This window comes from Emydura macquarii, unplaced genomic scaffold, assembly GCF_026122565.2.
Source record: "Emydura macquarii macquarii isolate MOO-44397 ecotype Brisbane River unplaced genomic scaffold, CSIRO-AGI_Emac_v2 contig_1390, whole genome shotgun sequence".
Classification (NCBI taxonomy): Eukaryota; Metazoa; Chordata; order Testudines; family Chelidae; genus Emydura; species Emydura macquarii.
This window is the reverse complement of record NW_027131527.1, coordinates 8,456,193-8,471,522: the sequence shown is the minus strand read 5'-3', so window position 1 is coordinate 8,471,522 and position 15,330 is coordinate 8,456,193. Positions and strand designations below refer to the sequence as shown.

General features: G+C 39.6%; 1 long non-coding RNA gene across 2 annotated transcripts in view; it reads left to right on the top strand.

Annotated features, from left to right (window-relative positions):
* The window catches only part of LOC137156036 (uncharacterized), an 86,650-nt gene that overhangs the window by 16,584 nt on the left and 54,736 nt on the right, over nt 1-15,330 (top strand). The gene's annotated exons all lie outside the window — the stretch shown is intronic.

The window sequence follows — 15,330 nt, the reverse complement described above, 5'->3', positions numbered from 1 at the left end:
TACCAGGCATATTGGTTGGAACTATAGTAAGGAACAGAATTATCAGACACATAGATGAACACGATTTGTTGGGGAAGAGTCAACACAGCTTTTGTAAAGGGAAATCATGCCTCACCAATCTACTAAAATTCTTTTAGGGGGTCAACAAGAGTGATCCAGTGGATGAAATGTACTTGGACTTTCAGAAAGCTTTTGACAAGGTCCCTCACTAAAGGTTCTTAAGCAAAGAAAGCAGTCATGGGATAAGAGGGAAGGTCCTCTCCTGGATCAGTAATTGTTTAAAAGACAGGAAACAAAGGGTAGGAATAAATGGCCAGTTTTCAGAATGGAGAGAGATAAATAGTGGTGTCCCCTAGGGATCTGTATTAGGACCAGTGCTGTTCAACATGTTACCAATGGTCTGAAAAAAGGGGTAAACAGTGAGATGGCAAAATTTGCAGACGATACAAAATTACTCAAGATAGTGAAGTCCAAAACAAACTGCAGCGTTACAAAGGGATTTCACTAAACTGGGTGATTGGGCGACAAAATGGCAGATGAAATTCAGTGTTGATAAATGCAAAGTAAAACACATTGGAAAACATCATTCCAATTATATATATAAAATGATGGGATTTAAATTAGCTGTTACCACTCAAGAAAGAGATCTTGGAGTCATTGTGGATAGTTCTCTGAAAACATCCACTCAATGTACAGTGACAGTAAAAGAAAACTAACAATGGTAGGAACTGTGAGGCAAGAAATAGATAATAAAACAAACAATATCATAATGCCACTATATAAATCTATAGGATGCCCACACCTTGAATTCTGTGTGCAGTTCTGGTCACCCCATCTCAAAAAAGATATATTAGAATTGGAAAAGGTACCGAGAAGGGCAACAAAAACTATTAAGGGTATGGAAAAGCTTCCTTATGAGGAGAGACTAAAAAGATTGGGGTTTTCATCTTGGAAGAGATGACTAAGAGGGGATATTATAGAAGTCTATAAAATCATGAATGGTGTTGAGAAAGTAAATAAGGAAGTGTTATTTATTCCTTCAAATAACATAAAAACCTGGGGTAACTCAATGGAATTAATAGGCAGCAGGTTTTAAAAAAACAAAAGGAAGTACTTCATACAATGCACAGTCAAGCTGTGGAACTCATTGCTAAGGGATGCTCTGAAGGCCAAAACTTAAAGGGGTTCAAAAAAGAATTAGATATATAAATGGAAAATAGGTCCATAAATGGCTATTAGCCTCAATGGTCGGAGATACAACCTCAGTGTCGCTAGCCTCTGAATGCCAGAAGTTGGGAGTGGACAACAGGGGATGGATCACTCGATGATTGACAGTTCTGTTCATTCCCTCTGAAGCACCTGGTATTGACCACTGTCAGAAGACAGGATACTAGGCTAAATGGACCATTGATTTGACCCAGTATGGCCATTCTTATGTTAGTAGTGTCTGGAGACAGCAAATGATATCAGGGCTTCACTGTTCTAGGTGTTGTACATACACATAGTAGTAGATAGTGCCTGCTTCACAAATCTTACAGTGTAAATAGACAAAGCAGAGAAAAAGTGGGAGGTGAAACAGAGGCAAAGTAACTTGCCCAAGGTCACACAGCAGTCAGCAGCAGAATTGGGAATAGAACTCATTCTCTGGAGCCCTTGGCCAGTGGCCTATCAATTAGATCATGTTGCCTTCCTTGCAGCATTGCATTCCTTTCCCCAGATGGTGCATTATAAAGGTAGAAATGGCAGCCCTGGCATACTCCTTCACATGACCTAAACTGGAGCCCAACAAGTTGTGACCTCTTGGCTTCAGAGAAAACTCTGCAGAACAATACTGCTCTACAGTAAGAATGCCAAAGTTTCTATGTTTTAAGATAAAATCAACTGGAAGAAGCAGGGAAGAAGCCACTCTGCAGTCTGCACTGTGTGTTTGGGTTCTCCTTCTCTATTTGCCCCTTGAGACTTTATATATACTTCAATAAGGGGTTTTAATACAACTAACAAACAACTTTGAATGTGCACTTTGACAGAGCTGTCCCTTGGGTTTCCACAGTGTCTGAGGTAACTGGCTTTGTCACATGTTCTTATTTAAGGTGTTTGCAATCTCTTTGTAGGTAGTGCTCTTTCAAATTTTGGTATTTGGCAGTCAGTATTTGGTTTGCAATAGGTCACCTAACTCACATGATGTGGAGTTTGTTCCCTGACTGGATGACACAGTCGTTATATAAAGGAAGAGTGATTGAAAAAAAACATTAGTGTATTGACTCAGGGAGAGTGGGTAGAGGATAATTTTGGAGGAGAAATGTAGGAGCTAGGCAGGCCTAGGATATTTTAAATTATTTCCCATCAGTTATCTTACAAGATGGATAAATGCATATAGCCAAATATAATTTTGTTTGTGTTTAAAAACAAAACCGCAAAAAAAGCTCATCTGGAGCTCTGGGCACCTTGCCGACAACTAAAAACATAATATAAGAAATATTACCAAATGTACATGGACCCCTGATTTTAAAATAGGTGGGTTCCTCCCTGACTAGCAAAAGAGAAACATAAAAGCTCAATTGCTCTCTACATAATAGAGTCAGATTCTCTGGTCTCCCTCTGCAAAGTCCTCCCAAGTTTGTGGATCTGGCTGGTAGAGGATTTTCTCTACATAATGTAATTTTCTAGTTGTAGAATCACCATAGTATCTCCTACATCTTTCTCCCACCCAGCATAGGGGGCAGATTTGAGGATAAGTGGTTGTGGCAAAGGCATGTCTATGCCCCAGATACCCCCTTCGTAGCTCAGCAGTGTTGCATATGCTCCTTGACAGGTTTCCCCATGGCCTCTCCAGCTGCACAGGGGAATCACATCAGTTCCACAGCACATGGAGTCTTTTGCAGGAACAGGATTCGCTGCATAATCAAACTATTCCATTATTTGAAAGGGGAAAGAGAAGAAAACGCACCCACCAGTTGCTGACACTGAAATACTTTTGATGGATCTAGCATCCAGCCTTTGGCTGTAAGGCAATTTAAAAAAGCACCACTAGTTGAAGTTGAGATACTTCTATTTCCTCATAAGATTCACTTGCTTAATCTGTAACTCTCACTTGTGAGTTTTTCTAACCATCAATATGACAGTACAGCAATATTGCCTCATCAGTCATGATTTACTTAATGTTTTCTGAATTTAGTAATATTTGATTAAAATTTAATGTGAACACATCATATCATGCCACATATATTATTGCATCCATTAATCAGGTAACCATAATAATGAAATGTCAGAAGATTGGATGAAAAAGGAGGTGAAGTCTTGATATATGTTTGGCATGGTTCTGAGTGATTAACGAAAAAAATCAAGTCAGTTGTGCAAAGATCCATTAATATACATTTACAATCTTCTCTGTACTGTATCATCAGATATTTTTAACTTTACTTAAGCTTGATTTTTTAATTTACTGAAAGACACTAAATATTAATAATCCTGAAAAATATATAGTATTATATTAACTCATATAATACCAGAATGATTCATAACTTGTCTTAATGCTTTTGTAACAAAATATGTACTAAAAATATTGTCAGAGTTAATGGATCATTTTGTTATAGGTGGAATAACAAATGCTTTATGCTTTGTGGCTCTATAAACCTCAAATTAAACAATTGTATTAAAATAAATGTAAGGCAATATTTCTAGCCACTTTTTAAATGTGTAAAGGTACATAAAACCTAATCTAGCAAAGCACTTAAATCCATCCTTAGTCACTAAAATATTTAAATACATGCTTAGATCTGACTGAAGTCAATGGGACTTAAGCACATGCTTATTAAGTATCTGTTTATTTGCTGAATGTGTATGAACTGATGAACCCAGGTCTTAGGCCCTAATTCAGGAAAGCATTTAAGCACATGCTTAGTTAATCCTTATTCAGGAAAACATTTAAGTGCATTTCTAAGAGTTTACTTGAATTGCAACCTTAGTGACTAAGGCCCTGATCCTACAATTGGATCCACTCAGGTAATTCCCTTTTTTGAGACTGTGAAGTCAGTGGGCTTTGTGCCTGGGCAGGAGTCCATCTGCACAGAACAAGTTTCAGGACCTGGTCCTAACTGTGTTCTGGGGCCCTGCTCCTGCATAGACTAAGGGTATGTCTATACATACAGTGCTACAGCTGCGCCACTGCAGCGCCTCTGGTGAAGATGCTCTATGCTAGAGGTGGCTCGCGAGCTGCATGCAGCTCTTTGCTCATACAGATGCGGCTCTCGCGAGCCGCATGTGGCTTTTTGTTCTATCAAATGTGGCTCCGCGCATTGTATGGGGCGCCAAAAATTTTTTTCTTTCAAATGTGAAATTGACAAGCTGCTGCAGAAATTGAGGGTTCAGTGCAAATTTTCGTCAGAGGGTAAGGTAAATGTGGCTGTTTGCGGTATCTATACCTATTTTTGGGCTCTTAGTTTCTGACTGGTTGGCCACCCCTGCTCTATGCCAATGTGAGATTGCACTCTCAGCATAAGCAGGTAACTAGAGCACCCTTGGTCTTATAATTTTTCACAGATTTATGTGTATGCTTAACTTTACACATTCTGAGTGCTCCCATAACTTCAGTGGGATTACTCCCACTGTGTAAAGTGAAACTCGTGTCTAAGGCTATGTCTACACTACTGCCTATGTTGGCAAAATTTATGTCGCTCGGGGGTGTGAATAGTCCACTCCCTTGAGCAACATAAATTACACCGATGTGAGTGTTTGTGTGCACAGTGCTATGTCATGAAGAAAGCTTCTCCTGCTAACATAGTTTATGTCGCTTGTGGAGGTGGGGATTTTTATGCCGCTGAGAGTGCAATTTCCTGTCGGCATAGAGCATCTTCACCAGAGGTGCTGCAGTGGCACAGCTGTAGCACTGTCTGTATAGACATACCCTTAGTCTGTGCAGGAGCAGGGCCCCAGTGAAGTTTGCAACTATTAAAAGCCTTCCTTTTGCCTCTCACCTTTTTTAAATTTTTCACAGAAATTAGGATTTTTGGGGTTAGTTTCTGTGCATGCAGTGGAGGACTAGAACTTCTTGCTGTAATTACAGCTATATATTAAAATAACTTTAACTTTTAAATGACCCCTTTTAAACTTTTTATAACACAAATTGCATAAAGTTAGTTTTTGAATTTACTACTTTCAAAGAGTTTATGGTTTTAAAATGTATTTAATTGGAAGTTGTAAACTGAAACCATGACTGCTTTGGAAGGCTCTTTAAAGGTCTTCCTTAAACTGTGATGTTGATATTCTGAGCAGTGCTGTGCATCAGCATCTGGCCAGGGATTGATTTCTACTTGATTCACAGGAGGTCTGCTGTTAGGTGATTTCATGAGGTTATTCCTTCATCATTCTTCAGTGGGCTAAAGCTGGCAGTGTATCATAGTCTGTCCTCAGCAAGATGGTCTATATATCTAGGCCAGACATTTACCAGTTGATGAAGAACTTTGAGAACAACATGATCAGGATCTGTGGACACTATAGACCAAATTCAGCTGGAATAAGATGGTACAATTCACTGATGTCAGCTGAGGCCTCTTCTGTGAGAGAAAGTGAAGCTATTCATTGGGGTAAAAGTATGAGATGAGACCAGCTAACACCCACATGACTTGAATTTATTTAGAAACAACTCCATCATGTAGTCTATTATCTTTATTCCTTTTCAGCCTGCCTTTATTACAGATGTTATTGGCATAATCACAGGATCTTTGTAGAAGAGTTTACCTGTCTCTGCTGCTTATTTCCCACATGCTACCCTGTGCAGTCCAGAAGGCTGCAAAATGTGCTTGAGTCTCCAACCTATAGTGGAGGAGAGCAGTAGTGCCACCCACTGCGTTCTCTCTCTCAAATTCGGCTGTGAATGAGAGGCTGGGGTCCAGGCATTCTCCACTTGGATCCAAGTGGATTTTTAAAGAGAAATTTCCCTATGAGTTACTATGGGTTGAACCTCATTGTCCATGGCTGCAATTCCTTCTGGTGGAAGGAAGGAGAGTAGGAATTCCTCTGCAGTTACAGGCAGGAAGAGCATCATGTAAATCATCACAACTTTAGGTTTGAACTGCAATTGCCCTTCCCAATTAAGAACTAGGAGGGAAAGATCCAGAAAATGTGATCTAAAATAATATTGTAGTGATCTCCGTCCCAGAACCTCAAAAAGCTTTGCAAACGTCAATGAATCACATCTGGGAACAGTTCTATGATGTCTGTTTTTCACAGGAGAGAACTGAAGCACAGCGTCAACTGCGTTTACAAAGATCACACAGCACATCTGTAGCAGCTAGGACCAGAACCATAATTTCTTGATTTGGAGTCCTGGGCTTGAACCACTAGCCCATGTTTTTCCCATTCAAAACATGAATTGTAACTAACTAAAATCTGATTCAGGGTTTTCTGGGAAGCATCATCTTGTCGGTATGCAAACAATGTGGATATGAGAAAACATTCTGAGATTTTGCAGCTCTAAACAGTAATGCATTGCCCTTGGTTATAGCTGGTTAAATGCTTATATCTGGACAAAGTGTGTCAAAAAGAGTATGGAAAGTCACACAAGATGAAGTCCATAAAAATCAACAGGGAGGTCACACTTGGGTTGTTTTTGGCTTGAAGAATGGAGAAGAGCTTACTGTTGGATAATTGTAGCAGAGTGCTCAGGGTTTATTTTGCTCAAATTGTGTCCATTTTTCAGAAGTGAGAAATTCTAACTTTACCTTGGAGCCGCAGAATGTTTAAACAATACATAAATAAACTAGTAAAGGACTTATTGATAATGCATCTAGTGACTGGGTGTGACAGAGGGGAGTAGCCTAAAGCTGACTCACCACTCTGTGCACTTTATAAGCATCCCCACATGGGCCAAATTGATGATAACTGATTAAGCACCAGATGATTAACTGATTAACAAGGTATTCAGCTCAGCAGCTGAGGATAGTTAAGAGAGACAGGAGGATGGGGGAAGGAAAGGTCAGAGAAGCCCAGGATCCTGGGAGAGAGATACTTTCTCCTTCTTGTCCTGTGTTAGTAGAGAAGGCAAAGACCTTATGTTGTGGGGAATAAGCACTGATTGAGCATGTTGTAAATGAAGCATAATATGGTGTCGAATGCCTCGTGGGAGTGTGTGAGGACTGATTGCAGTAAGGATTTGCAGGATGAGGGAGACCTGTCCTGTGACACTGGGATTTTGGAGGCAGGGGAGAAATGTACAACTTGGTTTGAGAAATCACAGAAAAATTAACCTTGGACTTTGGAGATCTGTTTAGATGGCTGTCCAGGACAGATGTGATAGGGTGTTAGCAGGTCTGTCATGTATTGGTAGAGGCATTTGGGTCCTTCCTTTTAGCTGAAAAGGGATATGATTTCCTGAAAGTTCAAGCTTGTCTGTCACACATCAGAAATATTTGCCCTTCTCATTTGTGATTTGAGATGATTTCTTCCTCCAGCCCCAATCTTGGAGGAGATGCTGTTCTTTGCTAGAGACGTCTGTTCTTTGGCTGTGTCAAATGGTGTTACTTTGACTTGCTCTGATGTTCAAGGTTAATGTTGCTTTATTTTTTCATAGCAATACTATGTAACTATAGCTGGGCCTGATACTGGCTTAATGAGGTTTGGGGAAAGTGGCTAACTCACATCTTCTGATGTTACTATTGTTGGCCTGTCTCTCTCTAGCAGTCTCTGATAAAATGGATGAAGTGTTATGACTAATCACAGTAATCTATTAAAGTGAAACCCTGTAGAAAAAAAGGTGGATTATGGTAGGAAGAGAGAAATCTATAACTAAGAAAGACTTGCTTGTGTTCGTATTTTACATTTGATATTGGGACCTGAAATGTTTTTACATGTCAGAAAGTAAACTTCTGTTGCATGTTTGTCACATCATATAGTATGCTGAGAGTTACAAGGTGAAAAGAATGCACATTGAGTTTCAGCTCCTATTCCTTATATGTTCTTATATTACCCTTGTCCCTGTAGTATCTGAGCATCTCCTGGTAGCACATTTAGTGGTGTGATTAACCTCTCTCATAATCTCTCCCCCGGGAGAGAAGTGTGTGTGTAGTGTAGGATTTTGTTTTTGTTTTGTCTTTTAAATACATGTATATGGTAAAGAAGGCAGGCTGAAGAAGTGTGCCTTGCAAGCGGAGGGGAAGGCAATGAGGCTTATGATAGCCCTTAGTGCCTGTGGGAGTTCATGCCGCAGTCTCAGGCCAGGTCTCCAATACAAAATTATGTCGACCGAACTTATGCTGAACATCGCTTGTGTGCACACACTTGGCTCCTTGTGTCTGCAGTGCAGGTCCTCACCAGCAGCACTTGTATCAATTGTATTGTAAGTAAGGGGCGTTGTGGGACAGCTCCTGAAAGCTATTAAAGGTCAATTTAAGTAACACAGTGTCTACACTGATGCTGCATCAACCTGATTATATTGACTGTGACTCTACACTGCTTGGGGAGATAGTGTTACTAAATCAGTGTAGAGAAGCATTTGCATCAGTGGGAGTCGAATTTAAGTGAAGACTTCCATGGCTAGGTTGACACAAGGCAGTTTATGTCGACCTAAATATGTCATGTACACCAAGTCTTAAACTACCCACCAAGAAAGCTCTGACTCCTGTGCAGCTGTGACTCTACCCTGGTGGTAGAAAGTTCCGTGATGCTTAAGCAGTGCAGTTACCGTATCTGAAATATCAAAAATGATACAGGAATCTTACTGTCAGACTCTTTCTGCCAAACTGCTGATACAAAGGGCTGTGGGAGGCAAGTAGGAACACTAAAGCCTCTTCAATTGTTATCAGATAGCTGTTCACAGAAAGGTCTTCCCAGAGTTTGTGGTATAGAAAGCACAACCCACACATTATCATTATTCATGCTTTCAGCTTAAGAGGCTTGTTTTCCACAGATGTGCTCTTCCTGTTTGGCATTTGTAACTGTGGATTGTTGTTTAGTTGAAGAAAATGCGTCATCTAACTATGTGCTGAGACTTTTAGCTGATTCATGAACACCTTTTGTGAACTAAATCATAAAAAGAAATACCATAGTCCAGAGTGATGTATAGGTTCAGCTGTATTCTTGCTCAAATACAGTATGCTTGTAAATGAAGGGTAGAAAAGAAATATTAATTAGCAGCTATGCAACATGTTTTCTTGTAGCGTTTCCTAGATATCCTTAGCTTACACAAAAGGAATAAAACAATGAAAAAGCAGAGGTAATTGCTACACACAAAGCTCAAACCTACCTATATAGACTCTACATTTATCTTGGGTTTTTACATGATTAGCAAAAATGGCTGTATATGGCATATAAAGTAGGCAATCTCTATTGTTCAGTAAGATTTTCAGCTCAGGAAATTTGACAGATTTATTTAAAGAGTGATAGAGAGAAAGAAGGAAATTGCTCAGCTATAGTAATGTGAGCAAGTCAGTAAATTTGTATACAGGACCCTACATGTGAAACTTACATTAATGCTAAAATCTGGCAAATCTTGGTATATGAAGTGAGGCTGCCCTGGGTTGGCATGATTGGGAGTAAACATTAATCAGAGCTCACTATCATTCCAGTGTCTATTCCATAGTTTTACATGGTTGAACTCTTCTTAAATATGTCTCCTGTGTATAGTAGGCAGAAATTACCTTATTAATTATCAGATGTATTCCTTCCTGATAATTTTCAACATACAGTAAAATGACCCTTTCCTCCCTAACTTTAATAAAGGCATCCTCAAGGGTAAGGATTTTTATAAACAAGAGTTCTTCATATCTAATTAGTTAATATTTGAACAGTGTTTTGAAGATGGCCCGTCTGACTTTGAAAAGCAGCCTCCATTTTTGCCAATGGGATTCAGTGCACTAATGAACCAATGCTCCCATTGATGTGTGTGTACCTGAATGCACCTGCCTTTTGGAATTCACACCCTGCAGAAATAAGACTAAGTATGAATCTGCCACTCTCAGAAAAAATTACAAAGCATCTTTCCACCCAGACCTCTTTATCTAAGTAAATTGTAATTTTTGGATAACTACTCACACGGAGGGGAGCCTGATCTTTGGTTTTTGCTAGTGAGATCTTGATTATGTCCATGTAATCCCTGCAAGATGTCCAAATACCATGATGATCGACACGAAATAAATGTTTAGCCTTTGCAACCAATTTGAAATGCGAACTGTGCCAGCAAAAATGAAGGCCAAGATGAGGCTGTTAAAAATCAGGCTAATAATTAATAAGGAATAAATTACTTCACTTTAACTCTTTATTCTCTGAAGGGTTTATTTTGTTTTTGTGTCTCTTTAAACTGAACTTAACTAAGTATTAACCCTCACCCAAGCGCTCTTAAAACACTAAAGAAAAACCACCTGAGTAGGAATCACATTGTGTGTGTGTGTGTGTGTGTGTGTGTGTGTGTCTCTCTCTCTCTCTCTCTCTCTCTCTCTGTATAAATCAGTGCTGCATTAATTGTTGGTGTCCTGGTATGCTTAGAAATCCTGTCCCTTTAGTAGAGCTGAGGTAGAGAGGCAGGAAAATCAGTGACACCAGCACTGATACAGTGACAACATATGTACCTCTATTGGAGTGGGGCTGGAGAGTGAACTCTGAAGAAACTTCAGATGATATAACCTACATGAGCACCAAGCATCTAGAAGGCTCCTATCTGGTGCCCCACCCAGTGCACTGGTTCCCAGTTCATATCACAATAGCTGACTCCTGAGAGGCACTGCAAATAACTGTGTCTAGGGTGAACCTTGTAGGTGCAGGGAATGGAGTCTTCTCAGTGGCTGGCCCTCAGTTATGTAACTCTCTCCCACAAGCTATTTGAATGATCGTGCCCGTGGCCACCTTCAGAACAGAATGCAAGATTCATCTGTTTGCATTAGCTTCCCCCCAGTAACTTCCCCGACAGAGAATAAAAGAGAACAAAAACAAACTGTTCCCCTCGCATCTTTGCCGTGCATGTTTTCTTCAGCTATCACTAGGTAATAGGGGGTGATTGCCCTCAGGTTCTATGGTCATGGGCACATTAAAAATGCCTACATAGAGACAGCTGAGTCCCAAGGTACCAGCACTTGACACTAACACCACAGTAAGTGTGTCAATGCATCTGTGGTTGTCATGATTTCTAGCTCTTATCAACCACTCTTCAGCCTTGGATCTCGAAGCACTTTACAAGGGAGGTCAGTGTCATTAGCCCCAGTAGATAGACAGACTGAGGCACAGAACGGGGAAGTAACTTGCCCAGTGTAAGCCGATGGTATAGCTGGGAGTGAACCCAGGGCTTCTGAGTCCCAGCTTAGTACCTCATACAGCAAGGCATGCTATTTCCCTTTGTTGTGTTTGCTAGTGCTGCCCGTGGTCTAAAGTTAAGGTTAAGGTTAAAATTTTTGTCCTGAATATTTGTAGTAAAAGTAATGGACAGGTCATGGAAGCCCGTAACCTGTCCCTGACTGACTAAAAATACCCGGGTGGGACTAACAATTTGAGCCCTGCCACTGAGGGCTGACTGTCAGCCTCGGCTCCGGCTGCCAGGGACTGACTTAGCTCTAACTGCTGGTGGCTGACCTGGCCCCAGCCACTGCTCACATGGCGAGGACCGCTCCTGCAGCAAGGGTTGGGCAACTGTAAAAGTCACAGGGGTCCGTTAAAGTCACGAAATCCGTGATCTCCGTGACAAAATCGTATCCTTATCTATAGTTGATGTTCACCCTTGAAAACTGTGAACTTAGTTACTGTGGCTGTAACTAAGAGTGAGTAGCCTAGGAACAAAAATGTTGGCTTCACACGTGAAAGGAAGAGAGTTTTAAGGATGCCATTTGTTAAAATTTCCATCATGGGAGCAATACCTTCCTCTTTTCTGAAACAAAAGAAGAAAAAAATCCAAAACTTCATATTGGGGGAGGTGGAAGGAGTGTGTGTGAGAGAGAAGTGCCAGGCTAGAAAAAGAACTGGCTAGTCATGTATAAGAGTGTGATCTGTCCCCTCCCTCTCCCCACCCCCCCAAAAAAAAGTTTTTTAAAAAACAGCCTTTTTTTTAAGGGGGTGTGATTTAGACAAGTTAGCTTCTATTTTTTCTCATCTAACTTGGTGTTCCTTCTGCTAAGGGTCATGAACTCACACATGAGAACTCTACATAAGGGAAGGGGATAAAGTGTAGTATAATTCTGTGTTATTTTACTGGATTATTTTGAATAACCCTTTTTTAACATGACTATTTATACAGATTTTGTTTTCCCCAGTAGAGTGTACTTGCTCTAATTTTTACATGTGTGAAATGTGTTGATCAAACCTGTCCAGGTATCTGTAGATATTTAGGCCCAAATGCAGCAAAGCACTTTTGAGCCTATTGGTAGACTCTCTGGCTTCAAAAGTACTATTGACTTCAATAGTCAATATTGACTTATTGACGTCACATAGTTAAAGTTAAGCCTGAGGTGAAGTACTTTGCAGATCAAATCCCTATAATATATCCACATAGAGAAATATTTCACTTCTGCTGTGTATCTAGAAATATCTGTCATATCCTGTATGTATTGAGGACATCTGATTATTTTCAATATATGTGCAAGGTTTTTATGGCTGGTTTCACTTAACAATCCATTCAACTTCCAAGATGTGGAAGCCAATGAAAAGTCCTCAACATGCTTTCGTTTATATAATTCAACCCTAAATGACACTGGATTGTTTCAATTATTGACTGATTTGTATTTTCAATCTTTCTCCTTTTACTGCCTTTTTGTTCTGTCACGTGTTTTCTTCTAATCTGCTCCCTTTTCTGTTTATGTTCTCTAAAATTATCTATCGAAGTTCAGTCTACTGTCCATTGACGCGTCTGTGCTCTCTAATTTCTGCCATGCAGAAAAGCAGTAGGTTGTCCAAAGACTGCTTTATCAAAGGGGAAGATGGGAGAAAGAAGAGAGAGGAGAATATGTAGTGAACAACTGGAAGTCAAAAGCACAGATGTAATATCTGATACTGTCAGATAAGTAATTATATGAATCAACTCTGCAGTAAATATACTAAGAATTGTGAACGAGTTTCTGTGGTAGAATTGTCTTCCTTATAGAATCATAGAAGTATTGGACTGGAAGGGACTTTGAGAGATCATCTAATCCAGTCCCCTGCACTCAAGGCAGGACTATGTAATAACTAGACCATTCCTGACAGGTGTTTGTCTTAAAACCTGTTCTTAAAAACCTCCAATGACAGAGATTCCACAACCTCCCTAATCAATTTGTTCTAGTGTTTAACTATCCTGACAGTTAGGAAGTTTTCTCCTAACGTCCAACCTAAACTTCCCTTGCTGCAATTTAATCCCATTGCTTCTTGTCCTATCTTCAGAGGTTAACGAGAATAATTTTTCACCCTCCTGCTTGTTAACAACATTTTAGGGAACATGATACAGTCTTCAGTTACATTTGCTTAGTCTGGAGAAGAGAAAACAAATCCTTTTTTTTTTTTCCCCCCATTTTTCCTCATAGGTCATGTTTTCTAGACCTTTAATCATTTTTGTTGCTCTCCTCTGGACTTTTTCCAGTTTGTTCACATCTTTCCTGAAATGTGCCACCCAGAACTGGACACAATTCCTTAGCTTGTTTATGAGAAGATCATGTGAGACGGTATCAAAAGCCTTACTACAGTCAAGATATACCACATCTACCGCTTCTTCCCATTCACAAAGCTTGTTACCCTGTCAAAGAAAGCTATTAGGTTGCTTTGACATGATTTGTTCTTGACAAATCCATGTTGACTTTTACTTATCACCATATTATCTTCTAGGTGTTTGCAAATTGATGGCATGATTATTTGCTCCATTATCTTTCCGGGTATTGAATTTCCTTATCTGCTGATGCTTAAGCTACTCAGACAAGAAAGTCACTCTGTTCAGGAAGAGATTCCATTGTAATTATGTGTTTGCTTGCTACACAATATGGCTTTCTCATATTCTTAATACAGACACAGATGGGTTTCAAACAACTGTGTTTACTACATACATAAAATCATACAAGGTCAGCTTGCATATGTACACTGCTGTTCTGTTAAGATCTAGTGACTTCTGCAATGGAAGACAGGGAGGCCCACTAGAGGGCTTCCAAATTATTTAAAGGGATAATACCCAATTCCTGTAGATTACATTAGTGTTTAGCAATTATAATATAACCCCTATGTATGTCCTGTTTACATAGGGCTTTGTCATGTGAAGTGCTGAGCATTCTGACACTCCAGCAAAGCACTTCTGCTTGTGCTTTACTTTAACTGCCAGTAAGTACAGTAAAGTCTATGGTAGATTATGTTGCAATACAGTGTCTTCAGAAACAGAGCGGAGCATGATCACTGAACCATCTTTCAGGTGGGTGCCAACTAGCTTGGTGGCTGTGTGAGGGTCCAAGAGACCCTCCACAATGTCTCCAGTGATTAACACCAGCTGCAACTCTAGCCTCAACCAGCTCTTGGTATTAGATTGTCATTGTAACCAGCTGCTGTTTGAGGACACAGTAAGAAAACTCATTTTGCATTCTCCCTTGCTTACCTACTCAGGGGCCAATCACAATCTTGCTCTAACAAAGTGCAAAAAGAGCATGAATGGTGAAAAATAAATAAGACTTAAAAATTCTTTTCATTTTAAAAATTAAAGGTGCTGGGAGGAAGGGAAGGAATTTTTATTTCATTTGCCTCTTCAAGGGGGAATGAGGTAATAATACACCGAGACAAATCCTCTTCAAAATGAATAGGACTCTTGTATGAATACGGGACATGTTCAGGATTTGGCCCCATATAAGGTCCAACGTGCATCAGTATTGCAAAACATGGAGCAAGTTCTTAGATTAGCTGGAATCAGTTGGGCACCAATTCCACTGTAGGACAAGAGTCAGCTTTAAAAGGTAGATGATATGACAGAGAACCATATAGCACTTTAAAATGTTTGCACTTTAAAACAGTGCATTAAGCTGTATTACAAAACTGTTACTGAGTAAAATGAACTTCATTATTAGAATATATGCTTATGGTCTATCCCTATAATGACACAAGTGTATCATGTAAATTCCAGATAAAAACTTTTAAATCAAGTGCAGAAGAAACAATTTAATAAAAATGTTTCACATAATAAAAGACCCCTGCCCCTGAACAGATCGTGAACAAATGGAAACTTTGCAAATTCTTGTTTAATATATTACTTTTTAATATCCCTGCATTAAAAATGAATGATTACTTTTTAATATTACTGGTAACCACCTATCCCCTACTGTATAGATACATTTCTTGTATGATTTTATTATATGCTTAATAATAGTACCTATAAGCTCAGATTTCTTTTGAATAAAAATGATTGGAAACAATATC